General features: G+C 37.9%; 1 protein-coding gene across 1 annotated transcript in view; it reads right to left on the bottom strand.

Moving 5' to 3' along the window:
- The window catches only part of RNF169 (ring finger protein 169), a 77,412-nt gene that overhangs the window by 5,648 nt on the left and 57,350 nt on the right, over positions 1-14,414 (bottom strand). The window lies entirely within an intron of this gene.

Here is a 14,414-nt window from a genome sequence, read left to right as displayed (position 1 = left end):
CCCGTAATCCATTACATTTGAGATTCCAAAGGCATAAATCCTGGTGATTTAAGAAATTTCAAGAACAAATGATTTTTTTTGTCTTACGTATGCATTATATTATGACTTTACAACCCAATCAAATCCCACAGTAACTATATCATAACATTAATCTTACTGTGTAAGAATTACATGCAGATGACTGTCACCTAACCCACAGACTAAGTAGAAATTCTTGGTTATCCTATTACTCACCTTTGTTTTCTACTCTCCAACTCTTGCCTAATACATGTCTGGTGAGAATAACGCTTTTACAAAAGTTTGCAACTGATACATACCTATGCTACAACTTTATTCAACAAGCATTTATTATACACTTTCTATAAGCCAGGTGCTGAGATCACTGTGTGGGCACTGAAAATACAGAGAAGAATGAGACACAGTCTACGTCTTCGAGGAATCAGAGTCAATGAGGCACACAAATAAATAGTTCAATATAATACAGTGAAATGGTATAACAACAACAAAAAGTGTCCCTAAAAGACAGATTGTCTTAAAAGAGGGAGTTATTAAGTACCTAAGATGGAGTGAGAGCAGGATTGGAAAAGCCTTTTTTTGTGGCATTTGTATTTTGAAAGATAAATAAGAATTTTCCAGAAGTCAAGGTAGACACAGCCATGCAGATGATCCAAAATGGAAATTATTTCCTTGAATAGTTCAATTTAACTTTGGAATAGAATATATCATATCTACTTTTTGTAGCAAAAGATTTACTTTAAAATTTTTAATATACCAGGATGAGCTCAGAGAAAACTTATAAAGCTGGTAATAAGGTATATTCCCAGGATGCCTCTCCATGCCCTACATCTCTAGCAAAGGCCTATCCTACCTACCCACAATGGCTTCTATTCCAGCATTTCCATGTTATTCCTCCCATTCAAAACCTTCTCATCATATGTCTCATGGCCACATCACCTTACTAGATGGCTCCAATCTGTTAGACTAATCTATGCTATGGTATTAATAGGAGAAAATGGTAGCAAACCTACATCAGATGTCTGCATTTTACCAAGAAAATTCAACAGTGAACCTAAACAAATAATGTGAGAATTGTATGATTTAGTGGGAGATATACTTTGGAGCAGGTAGGAAACTTCAATATCACCCTAAAAGGGCTGCTGCTTAGTTTGTATTTTACCTAGAATAGTACTGAAATCATTTGCATTCCTAGAACTCACACAAACTGTCAGGGGTGTAGGCCCCCAGAAGCAAATTGGATGGCAGATTAAAATGGTAGGGTGAATAACATACACTTTGGGGTATAGGAGGAATGGACAGAGCTGAAAGAGATAGCATGATTATTTCAAATATAGGACTTGTTTGGCATGATTCCATTGGAGAAACAAGTAGACACTTAGAGGAAAACTTTTTCTGATCGACCTAAGAACTTTATAACTTTCAATAGTCAGAGCAGTTCACTGATAGCTGCCTTGGGAGGTAATGAGCTCCATGTCATTAGAAGTGTTCAAACTGAGGCCATACCTATACTCTAAGGTCTAAAATTCCAAAATTAAGAATTAGCTTAATGTAATTTAAAAAAAACAGGCTATGAATCCATTTTGTCAGCAGTAACAGAATTGACACTGGCTACATACCCAAGTTATCAGCTGTACAAATGACAACTACCTATAGCTGGGGAGAACCTCTTCATTATGGTGAAAGAAAAGGCCCAGGAAGGGGCCTCTGCAGCACTCAAATATAAAATCTTTTGGGCAATCCTCAGTACAATTAAAGCTGTCTTTGTTTCTTCTTCATTTGGTCATCAGATTTTACTAAGTACCAAATCCATACAAAGCACTGGAGACAGATTGATGAAAAGATCATTTTGACCCACAGGAGCATCTAGTCACTGAAGTTCACCACACCATAGCACTCAAGTGCTACAGGAGAGCAGTGATTATACAGCTAAATTCTCCAAGAGTTTTAGAGTTTTAGCTCTCACATTTAGGTATCTGATCCAGTTTGACTTAATTTTTATGTATGATGTGAGGTTGGGGTCCAACTTGATTCTTTGGCATGTGGATATCCAGCTGTCCCAACAACATATGCAAAGAGAATATTCTTTTCTCTATTGAATGGTCTTGGCACCCTTATTGAAAATCAGCTGATCACAGGTGTTTGATCACCTGTATCAGAAATATGAGTTTATTTCTGGACTCTCAATTCTATTCCAAAGATTGATATATCTACCCTTATTTCAGTACCACACTCTCTTGATTGCTGTAGCTTTGCATTAAGTTCTGAAATCAGAAAGTATGAGTCCTTCACCTTTGTTCTTTTTCAAGATTGTTTTGGCTATCTGGGATCCTTTGCAATTCCATATGTGAATTTTAGTAACAGCTTTTCATTTCTGCAAAAAAGGAGATGGGAATTTTAATAAGTACTGCAATGAATCTGCAAAACAAGTTGGGGAGTACTACCATCAAACAATATTAAGTCTTCTAATCCACGAGCACAGAAGGTCTTTCCTTTTATTTAGGTCTTCAATTTCTTTCAACAATGTCTTACAGTTTTCACTGTACAAGTCTTACACCTTCTTGTCTAAATTTATTCATAACTATTCTATTCTTTTTGATGCTATTGTAATGGAATTGCTTTCCTAATTACATTTTCAGATTGTTCACTATTAGTGTATAGAAATTCAACTGATTTTTGTGCAGTGATCTTATATCCTGCAACTTTGCTATTTATTACTTGTTTTATTTTTCCATGAATTCTTTAGGATTTCCTATTAATAATATCATGCCGCCTATGAATAGTGATAGTTTTGCTTCTTTCTTTGCAATCTAGAGGTTCTTCCTTTTTTTTCCAGTTTTACTGAGATATAATTGACATATAGTACTGTGTAAGTTTATTTTCTTAATGGTTGCCCTGTGGATTGATTATATTAATATCTTGATTTACAACAATCTATTTCAAATTACTATCAATTTCAATAGCATACAAAACCTTTGATCCTATATAGCTCAATCCCTCCAACGTGTCATCACATGAAAAGTCACAAAAACCATGAATATGAAAATATTGTATAAACCACAAATATAACATACAGATATTGTAGTATTCGGTCACATTAAAAGGCTTCAAAATGCTGGGTGAGAATAGTCAACAACAGTGAACTTGATAACATTCTTAGGACTGAAAGAGCTCAAACAATCCTTTGCTGAAAAATAAGGAAAGTAACTATTCTTCCCACCTAGTACAGATCCATTTCTGTATCCCAGATCCCGACACAGTACCTGGCATACAGTGGATACATCAACAAATTTCTTATAAATGAATAAAAATATGTACAGATGCCTCTCCCCAATTTAAGAAAACCAAAACCTCTTAACGGTCAGGCACTCTGCTGTGTTTTAAATATACTGTATCTCATTTAATCCATACAGAAACCCTATGAGATACGTAGCATTATCCTCAATTTATGAAGAACTGAGGCAAGTGATCTTTCCAAGGTGCACAGCTGAAGCCAAGATTTAAACCTGTTATCTCTATGATTCTAAGACCTGTGCTCTTTCTACCACAGCATACACTGACCTTACATCCTATTCTACTCTGCCATAGAACAGACCCAGTATGCCTAGGGAAGCTCTCTCTTCCAAAATCATTATTAAGTTATAAACAAGAGAAAGCAGCATTGTCTGAAAAGCAACTGGCTTAAAATTTCCCTGCCAAGAGACCAGATGGTTTCTGGGATGTCTAGTTAGCCTAAAAATACCCAAAACCACAATGAGTCTGACTTAACAAACAAAGAAAAGGAGGGACAGCCCATATAAACATGCAGCTGGAAAGTTAGAAGATTTAATGCTTATAAAACACTGCTTAAAGGGTTTTCAAATGGTAATACATGATATAAAACATTAGACAGCTCACGTTCTCAACTGCTCACTCATCACTCTACTCTCACATACCCACACCACATTAGTTTCTTAATCAAACTCCCATGTCTGGAAGAGCTGAGTCCCACCCAGAAGCTAAAGGCTGGAGGGGACCCTCCTCCCAGTCCCTGGCCTGGGTGTGTTGGCCTCCCTCATACCAACTCCCCTCCCCCACCCCCCAGCTGAATGAAACCAGCAGCTTCCTTAGGCCTAGCTGTAGCTGCCATGTTCCCCAAAATGGGTGAGATTTTGTTACAATCCTTCCCTTGTAACTCTTATGATCTGGGTTATCCCCCTTCTACACACTAATATTTTTTTTTAAGTGTGCAATTTGTTTTTACTACATTTGCAAAATTATTAACCATCGTCATAATGAATTTTAGAACATTTCCATTATCTTGTAAAGAAACCTCATATCCTTTAGCTATCACTTCTAAACTCGTTTCTCCTCCAGCCTTAAGCAACCACTGATCTACCTTCCGTCTCTACATATTTACCCTTTCTGGACATATACTAGTAGTCATTTGAAGATATATAGGAACACTGTTGCCACAGTTGTATTCCAAAAGGGCTAGCATAATGCAATAGGATTTGAGTCCCCTCAAACAGCAAGATAACTAAACAGCTTCTTACCCATCTTTGTAGCAACCTGGTAACTTTTTTTGAACAACCTTTATCTTTTTATAAATTATGAAAAAGAAGAAAGGCAGCTTTCTCCTGCAAAGGTGGATCATTTCAAGACAAAGACACAAGCATAGGGTTTTGACAATGGTTTGATAAAGCATAGATATGCAACGAGAGACCTGAGTTCCCACTCAATATCTGTCACTCTACTGAGGTGAGAAGTCCTTGGGTGTTACTTAAGCTCTTAAACTGTATTTTCCTTAGCTGTAAAATGGGAAAATTACAAATTTTGTAGGATTAATGTGAGAATTAAATAAAATGAAGTTATGTAAAGTACTCAACATGGCAGGAAGCGCTGAAGAAAGGTGAGTTTCCTCACCATCCTGCCACTCTCCTGAGAACTACACAGATATTTCTATCCTAATATGTCAGAGATACTACTGACACCTCTAAAATCTGCTATTCTCCTTAAGTTCCACATCACTTCTCCTTAAGCTATCTTCCTTTTCCAACTAATTACTTTTAACAAGATTTGTCCTCTTAATAACCAGCTCATCCACTTGATCTGTTTCAATTCATTTATCTCTCCCCCTCCCTTCACCCACACAACCATCTGCCCTAGGCCATCATCAAGCCTTGAGGTTTCTTTTAACTCACTTCCTCACCTTTCTCTTATAGTCTCCCTCTCCCTCGTGGTTACTGCTTTGATTATTTCCTACACACACTTGCTAAGTCTAATTCTTAGATTTTCACAAAACTTTCTAATTGTCTTCACTCCTTTCCTTTCATGCCTCCACCCTTTAAAACTCTGCTTTAAGCTACTTCCAGACACTTTGATTTTAGAGGTGGAAAGAACCTTAAATCAATTCAGTAAAATTCCCTGCCCAGGAAGTAGGCAGGGCATAACCGCCTGCATTTTACACTGATGAGACGGAATAAAGTCAACTGATTTTATTCAAGTTCACACTGCTACCCTAAAACCTCTGCCTAAACTAGCCTCCCTACTCTCAACTTCTCTGCTTTGCCTAGTTTCATCAATTCCAGAGCTAGTCCTTCGATATCATAACACTTATGTGTTGTTTGGTATCTACTACCTGAGAGGAATCTATATTTTCATTTGTTCATTTTAAGGGAGAGGAACAAGTCTGTGTATTTTGATTCACTCCACATTGGGCAAGAATTTAACATTGCTGAGTCTGTCAGTCAGTCTCTTTAAATCTCTCCTTATACACATTACAGTAAGCACAGACACTTTGGGTCTCCTCTGAAGTGCTACACTCTGAACCACAGACTCAAGCTTAAAATATTTGGACATTAGAAACCAAATAATATAGCTAATTTTTTACTTAATAAGGCTTAATTACTACTCAGTGGGACATGGATTCTTCTTTTATAGACTATAATAAGTATTATCACAAGCAATTGCTAATGCAGTAGAAAGCTAAAGGTAACTTTACAACATAAAAGTTTTGTCTCCCAGAGCCCTCCCTCCTTGAGACCCTATGCTGCAAGTTTGACAATTTTGACAAAGCCTCAGTTTACCTACCCACAGGCACAAGACCTGATTAAAACATTCCACAAGTATTTACTAAGCCTCTACTACGAGCCAGGCACTGTACTAAGTATTGCAAATATAATGGTGAGCAAGATGTTGTCCCTGACTGCAAAGGATTAAGTCTAGTGGAAGACCGGCAGAGGCAGCAGCATAGGGATCTTATAAATTCCTGGGGGATAATGGGGTATAGTGGAAGAGCCAAGAAACCTCAGTTCTGACTCAGTTTCCTACTGTTCTAGCAGTCTAAGATTTGGCAAGCCACATGCTCTCTCTGGGCTTTAGTCTTTTCATCCAATAAAACAAAAGAATTAGCTAAGACAATGTTTAGGGTCCTTTTCATTTCTAAGAGTCCTATTTCTAAAAGATAACAAAATAGCAGCAACAATACTCACCTTATCATGTGCCAGCAATCCTGCTAGGTACCATTTACTTAAGATACGATTTTTAATGTAGTGGGCAGTACTGGCATTACTGCATCACTTTCTTTTTATTATTTTAAACTGGAAAGTGGATAGTTTGATTATATTTTTTATGGTTATTCCTTATTTCCAAGAATTTTAAGTGACTTACAGTAAAAATACATAAAGACTGAGCCTTGAGAATAAAAACCACATTAATATGAAGAGTATACCAGTATTTTTTTAAAATTATGGGCCACGTGTAACCGAAGAACCAGCTCAAAAAGGTCCTATCCTGTTTAATGAGATGTTGAGCTGCTTTTCAGAGATAACAGTCCGAAACCACAAGCAAGCAACCAAAGCAGAAGCATGTGTGGAGGAGCGAACTTTGACCTCCAGCGGTATCAGGAAACAAAATGTCGCTTGCCCCACCCTCCATGGAACCAAAGGACTGGGATTCAACCGGAACTTGAACACCGGAACCATTTCAGAAGCAGAGACTGTGTTGTCCGGGAAGATCTTGTGATGACGTCTCTTACCATAAATGGCCAAGCTCCAAGGTTCTCCAATTAAAACTTGCCCCGCCAGCGCTTCCGCATATCCAGTCCCCCCTATACCCTGAAAAACCTGCCACAAACCCTAGATTGAGGAGTTCGGGCTTTTGTGCATTAGCTTCCCGTTCTCTTGAGTGGCGCCATTCATAATAAAATAGTTAATTTTTCTTGACTGCAATTCTTGGCGTTTAGTGTTTCGCTCTGCTAGCGCCACGTAAAAGAACTTTCTGTTCATTAACAAAAATGGCGGCTACGAAGGAACTTAGTACGGACTGGGTTTTTCACCCCGTTCGGCGACTTTTGACCAGTGGCAGTTTCTCCAGGTTCCATCTGAGCAGCTGCCTGGACTGACTGACTCAGTGACAGACCTGCAGTGCTCGCCACTGACCGCACGTGACTTACCTACAGCGTTTTTATTTTGCAGTGAGAGAAAGTGGGTACTTGGCTTGGAAGACATCTCTTGGTGAGTAATTTCGTGTGTGATGACACCAAAGAAACTCTCCCTTTCTGGTGATTAGGGAATTTCCCACTGGTATATAAGACAAGTTACCTTGGTAATCTGGAGTGAAATCATTTGGTTGGTTTGAACCTGGCCCGTGGAATTTTGTTTTTAACTTGAAACCAGTTTTGAATTTGATCTAGAGCTGGCAAATCAAGTCTGAAGTTGTGTATGGGTCGGTGTGTGGGGAGGTAGCTGTATGAATATGAGTGAGGTATGTCATCGATTTTAATTTAAATGATTTGACTCTGAAGAACTGAATTTCTTGGTGACCACAGCAAACTCCTTTGTGTGAGCGTTCTGACCCCATAGAATAGAGGCACTGCTCTGTCCCTCTGGCCCCGAGTCATTCCCAGGAGACTGGGCACTTTACACACCCCTCCTGGGCTTTCAGTGTATATGGTAAAACAGCCGGCAGCATCTAGGGTTTACTCACCTGAACTTTGGTGGTACGGGAGAGGAATCCATATGGCACACTGTCAGAGTTTAACGTACACCTCCCTGGCTTCCGTTCTAGTGGTTAGGATTTGGTGCTCTCACTATTGCGGCCTCAGTTCAATTCCCCGAGTTTATCCCATGCCTCGTTTGCTGTGGCCACCATGAAAGAGAAAAGCCTTCTCCTTTTTGTAGCCTGCCCCTATTGAAGGATAAAATGGCGTCGTGGCTTCTCCCCGCATCCCCCATCTTTTTCCTCTCTAAACATGTGGTAGCCCGCCATCTTGTGCTCAAGCTCCATCCCAGTGCCATCTTCCTCTAGAAAAATATGCCACTTTAAATTCCGGTGATCTGAAGCCACTGTTTACTCTCTGAGATTTACAGCTTTATTGTGCACACTCTCCTCTGTCATTTGTGTTTGTAGACAAGTCCATCATTAAAGGCACCCATGAAGGAGAGGATCTCAGGCCTCTTGGAGTGGATGGAATACAGTCAGTCTATGATTATAAATTAATTTTAAAATGGCTTTAAATGAATTCTTACAGCATGCAAAACTTTGGCCATCTGAGGAAGATTTTAACTTGGTCTGTCTGCCAAAACATAATGTAGATCAAGTTTTTCCTCCGAATTTGCATTCCACCTGGGACATAAAAGTTAGCATTTTAAAATGAAAGCTATGAGATCTCTATGTTTATGTCTACATGTGTATGGTCTGGATGTAGCAAATTTATATCACTGGATGACACTGCTAATTTGTAATATTCAATTGGCTTAAACAAATAAGCTCTTATGAGAATTCTCAAAAAATATATAATAAACTAATCCAAATGCTTTTCAGAATCTCATCTGGTAAAATCTGATATTAAAGCCAGTTTGACTCTGGTTTAGTTAAATAAGCATATCTTTAGAATCATCAGCATTGAATGATATTTTTCTTCGACCTGAGATTATTAGTCAAATAAGTTCATGTTATCTCTATGTTGCAATATTTGTCAGCAAGAAAATTAACTTGGTAGGATAAAAATTTTCATAAGTAATCTAAATTGTTAGGAGCAACTAAATTAAATAAATGTAAATGGGATTAAAAGTTTCTTTTAGAAATAATTATATTTGTACTTAAATGGTTTTCTAAATCTCTTTGGTAACTTAAAACTTTAGAATTTTAAATAAGTTGAATGTTACAAATTATTGAATATCTAGATATTTCCAAATAACATGAAATACTGAAACACTGCCAGGTAAGTCTGTCTACTTTAGGCTTCTTATTACAGAGAAACTAAAAGATAAATTTGGATCTGTTAATAAATGTCTTGTACTTTATTAAAAAAACATGTTTCTAAAAAATGTAAATAACTTTATTTTAGTTGTCAATAGGAATAAAAGTTTCTAAGGGTTAAGAATTATAATTAATGTAAAAGAAAATAATATCCTCTCAGTAAAGAAAGTAAAAGGTATGGAAATTTTTTCTTTGAAGGAAAGAAAAATATTTTCCTGCAATAAGGCTGGTTGTTTCAGAATAGGAAAGAGAAAACAAAACAAAACAAAAAAGGACAAAATCTGAATGGAAAAAGCAAAGTTGTAGAAGGTTTATGGAAAGAAAATCCTGAGAAAGGAAGTATCAAAAGTAAACTGATGCAAAATTAGAGTTTGGTTTTCTCTTTCTGCTAAAAAGGACAGTTTCTTAGACTATTGGTCTGCTACTAATACTATGAAAAAGTTTTCTGCCTAGAAAGCAAAGATTTTGTGTTTTGTCAAAGTAATTTTCTGTGTTTTATGTTGTCTTAATCAGGCCTTGATTACTTAAGAACACAAGCTCAATAAGAACTAAGTTTTAGCTCTATAAGAACTAAATTTTCCTATTCTGAAATTATAAACTTCTGTATTTGTTTTTTATTGTCACTTTGGTTAAATAGATATTAAGTATTTCTTCACAATGACTAACAATCCTATTTAGTCAAATGTTCAAAACTTTTGATGTAGTTTGACAAACTTCCCAGAGTTCAGGGTTTAAAAGGAGGCTTTTCCTAACATAGAAATGGGTTTGGGTTATTCCAATGGGTCCCTGGAGTGCCTCAAAGATTTGTTCTCTCTCTCTCTGTATAAAAAAGGAAATTTAAAATAATTAGGTCTATTTGATATACTACAATTGCATGGGAAGCTTTGTCGAATAAAGAAGTAATTATGTTATATTTGTATGCATATATTATCACTAAATGAATTCTAAAGATTATAATCTCTAAGAGTCCACAATGTCCTGATATAATATTTTCATTTGTTATCTTAAAATGTCATGTTTCAGAGAAGAAAATTTCATCAACTGCATTTTAATCAAATCTATAACCATGCCATCTTAAGTTTTTTGTCATTTACAGTCAGTCTTTAGGTCTAACTGTACCTATTCATAAGTTTGCTTCTAAGCTGGATGATAGACCCGATTGATGTACCTCTCTATCTCAACAGTCCCAGAGAGATTGGGAATTATTAAAATCATGGAAAAACAAACATCCTGATGATCACCTTAAGCTCAAGTGGGTGGGGCCCTATCAAGTTCTTTTAATAACTCTCCTCTGTTAAATTGATCTGGCTCTTAAGAACACCCAGGACGGCCCACCACCTGTGAAAATTCATTCCAAAGGCTTCCAGAAATCAGGGGGACATGCTCCAGTTCTGGCCACAGATATGTCCCAACAGTCAGAATACTGATACAAACCCCTAACAGATCTCAAGTGACTGTTTAACAACTGACAAAAGATAAGTAATGCACGACTCACTTCTGTGTGTCTTCATTTTACTTGCCTGTATTTCTAATATTCCACTTGGTTTTAAACCATCTCCTTTGTACATACAAAATTTAATTAGCTTTCTTTAAATACATTTAACAAACTCAAAAGGGAAGATCCCCAATATTCTATCTACCCTGGCTATCAGGAAGATGGTTTTTGGCCAGCATTTAGCAGGACCTTTTCTCCCTGGTGGGGAGTGGGAGCCTGTGAATACATGATTTATAAATCTTTCAGTAACTTCAGGAATAACAGCCAATGAAACCGCTTAAGCCGCAGCCTCTTAAAAGGGAGGCTTTAGACTCTCTGGCCCAAGTTATTAGATAACTGAACTGTTTTGGTTTATACCCTAGCTGAACAGGGTGATATCTGTGCATTGGTCAACTATTGCTCATGAGCTGTAGACCAGGGCATCAAAATTCTAGTAATACTGGACAACAGTGCCCAACCAGGCACACACACAAAAAATTTGGAATCAGGTACAAAGCAGTTCCATTCCTTATGCCCCTAGGTTTACACCTTTGAGCAGCAGCTGCAGGCTCTAACAATCCTCTACCTTGCCAAGAAAGTTAGAAAAATGACTTCAACCAATAATTGTATGGGGCTGGCTCCATACCAAGTCCTAGGAACAGATGCCAAGGAAGTTCCTCTGGACATGTCTATTAAAGGCTATGGCCTGATGCCTTAGCACCAGAGCTGATAAAGGACCAGCGTCAGCTACTGTTCATAGCTCCTCGAGATACCGAACCAGGGGAGGAGATACTTGAATGGGGGTTGGACTGGCAACTTCCCCCAAGTTGGATAGGATACCTCTTGCTAGAGAGAGAGGTATGTCCAAGCCAGTTAGTGATCTCCGCTTATCCTGTTGAAGTCAGTTAAAATACTCCGGAGACAGGAACAGCTACCAAGAGCAACAACGGTCTTTTGCCACCCTGCTCACATTGCAAATGATCCTAGAGCCTTCATCCCTTGGGCAACATGCCTGATATTCACTGCCTGCACAAAACCCACAAGTTGCATACATGTTAAAGGATAGAGACAACACCACTGCACTTACTGTAACTAGAGGAAAGAACCTCAGGATATGTTGGGGACCTCAAGTAGAGAAGAAGTGACCAAAACTACAGGTATTGCAGGTATCCTCTGATGGCATGTCCTTGGCTCTTCTGGCCTTGAGAGGCCCTTTTAAGTTCAGTCTGAGGATTGCTTATGAAAAAATTCCAGCAAAGCAGATTTAAAAGTGCTTATATGGTTAATTACTATTCTTGCTGGACTTATACAAATAATAGGCCGAGTTTATTGAAACTAGACTTATTTTGCAAATAAATTTGTCTTAATTTGGCTATCTTTGGTAAAAATGGGGGTGATTTTTAGAGAAAATTTTGTTTCCATAGAAACTATAATATACCTTTGTGGATATTAGAGTCTACTCTTTATTGTTTTTTGAGTTTTGTTTTCTGCTTGTAAACTGGACTAGATCTTGAATTCTTCTAGTTTCCTCCAATATCTGCCTATGATTTTCCAAACATCTTTTCAATTTTTCTCCCATCCTTTGACTCGAAATCATTGAAAACTAAAACTGCACTTTCCTGAGCCGAGCAATTTCACACTGCAGCTAGACATGCTTCCCAGTGACTGTCACTATGATCATCTTGATTTGGGTCCTGGGGGACATAACAGTCACTTTTTAGTCTTTGCCTCATATTAGGGAACAGATATCCTGGCCTGCTACTACCCATGCTGTTGCTAAGGTCTTGGGTTGTAAATTAAACACCCAGAATGCCCCGTCCAAGGCTTAGGGTCTACTATGGAAGGAGGTGGGCATGTGAGATTGTAAGAGCCAGATAAGAGGGGCAAATGGGTAGACAAATCTGAGTCTATCTTGAAGATAATCCTCCATCTTAATTGAACCTGGATGGGGTTGCCCTAGGTCCCTCGAGATTGAGCAGTGAACAATAAAAAGGGGGAATCTGTCCTTTCATGTTTCATGAGGTATTGAATTGCTTTACTGAGGCAACAAACCAAAACTGCAAGTCGCACAGCTAAAGCATGCACAGAGGAGAGAACTTTGACCCCACTGCACCCCAAACCAAAGTCGCACTCCTCCAGCAGAACCAAAGGACCCGGACATAACCAGAGCATGAACACTGGAACCCTTTGGTTCTGCCAGTACCAGGGCAGGTGAGGGGAGTGGACACTGTAGATGAATTCTTTCTGTTCTGGAACAGATGTTGGAGGGCCATGATGACTGACTGAATTGAAAACTCTGTCCTAATCCTAAACTTATTACAACCAAAGCAAAGAGGAAAACACAACTAGTCATGTACACCTTAGAAAAGACACTAGCTGAAGAGACAAAGTAATTCCAGGCTGAGCTTTTAGAAAAGTTTGCAACAAAGTTTTTTGTTTGATTCTAGTGGGGAAAAGAGTAATTAGGAGTAAGGGAAATAAATTTTAAAAACAAACCAGTTTTTCAGATATTTAAAATAGAAGATTGACTTTACAAATATGTATTAATTTTTTTCAATTAAGTTTATTGGGGTAACACTGGTTAATACAGTTATATAATTTTCAGGTGTACATTGTAATTTAACATCTGTATATTCTATTGTGTTTACCACCCAAAGTCCAGTTTCCTTCAGCTTCCATATATTTGATCCCCTTTACCCACTTCACCCTCCCCCTACCCCCTAAATTTGACCCCCTTTACCCCATCTCCTGCCCCACTCCTCCACCAACCCCTACCCTCTGGTAACCACTAGTCTATAGTCCATGTCCATGAGTCTCTGTTTGTTCTATGCATTTGTTGCTTTTAGGTTTATATAAGTGATATGTGATTTTCAACTTTTTCTGTCTGGCTTATTTCGCTTGGCATGATTATCTCGAGTTCTATTCATGTTGTTGCAAATGGCTGTATTTCATCTCTTCTTACAGCTTAGTAATATTCCATTGTATATATGTACCACAGCTTCTTTAGCCAATCATCTATCATAGGATGTTTCGGTTGCTTCTATGTCCTGGTCACTGAATAATGCTGCTGTGAACATTGGTGTGCAAATATCTTAATGGATATGATTTTTTAAGTCTTTGCAGTAAATAGCCAGTAGAGGGATTGTTGGATCACATGGTAGATCAATTCTTAGTTTTTTGAGGAACCTCCATACTGTTTTCCATAGTGGCTGTACCAATTTCCAGTCCCACCAGTAGTGTATGAGGGTTCCTTTTTCTCTGCATTCTCTCCAGCATTTGTTATTTCTTGTCCTGTTGATTATAGCTGTTCTAACAGGTGTGAGATGGTATTTCATTGTGGTTTTGATTTGCATTTCCCTAATAGCTAGCATGTTGAGCATCTTTTCATTTGTTTGTTGACCATTTGTATGTTTTCTGGGGAGAAGTGTCTGTTCAGATCCTTTGCCCATTTTTTGATTGGTTTATATGTCTTTACATATTAAATTGCAATAGTTTTGTATATATTCTAGATACAAATCTATTATCAGCTATATGATTTGCAAAAATTTTTCTCCCGTTATGCGCATTGTCTTTTTACTTTCTTAATATCGTCTTTTAAATGCTCAGCTTTTAATAAAAGAATGAGAAATACGAGATTGGATTAAACATGGCGAAGTGAGAGAGCTTACCAGCTCTCTCTCCG

The sequence above is a fragment of the Pteropus alecto genome, unplaced genomic scaffold (assembly GCF_000325575.1).
Source record: "Pteropus alecto unplaced genomic scaffold, ASM32557v1 scaffold7, whole genome shotgun sequence".
NCBI lineage: Eukaryota > Metazoa > Chordata > Mammalia > Chiroptera > Pteropodidae > Pteropus > Pteropus alecto.
This window is presented reverse-complemented; position numbering and strand designations above follow the sequence as displayed.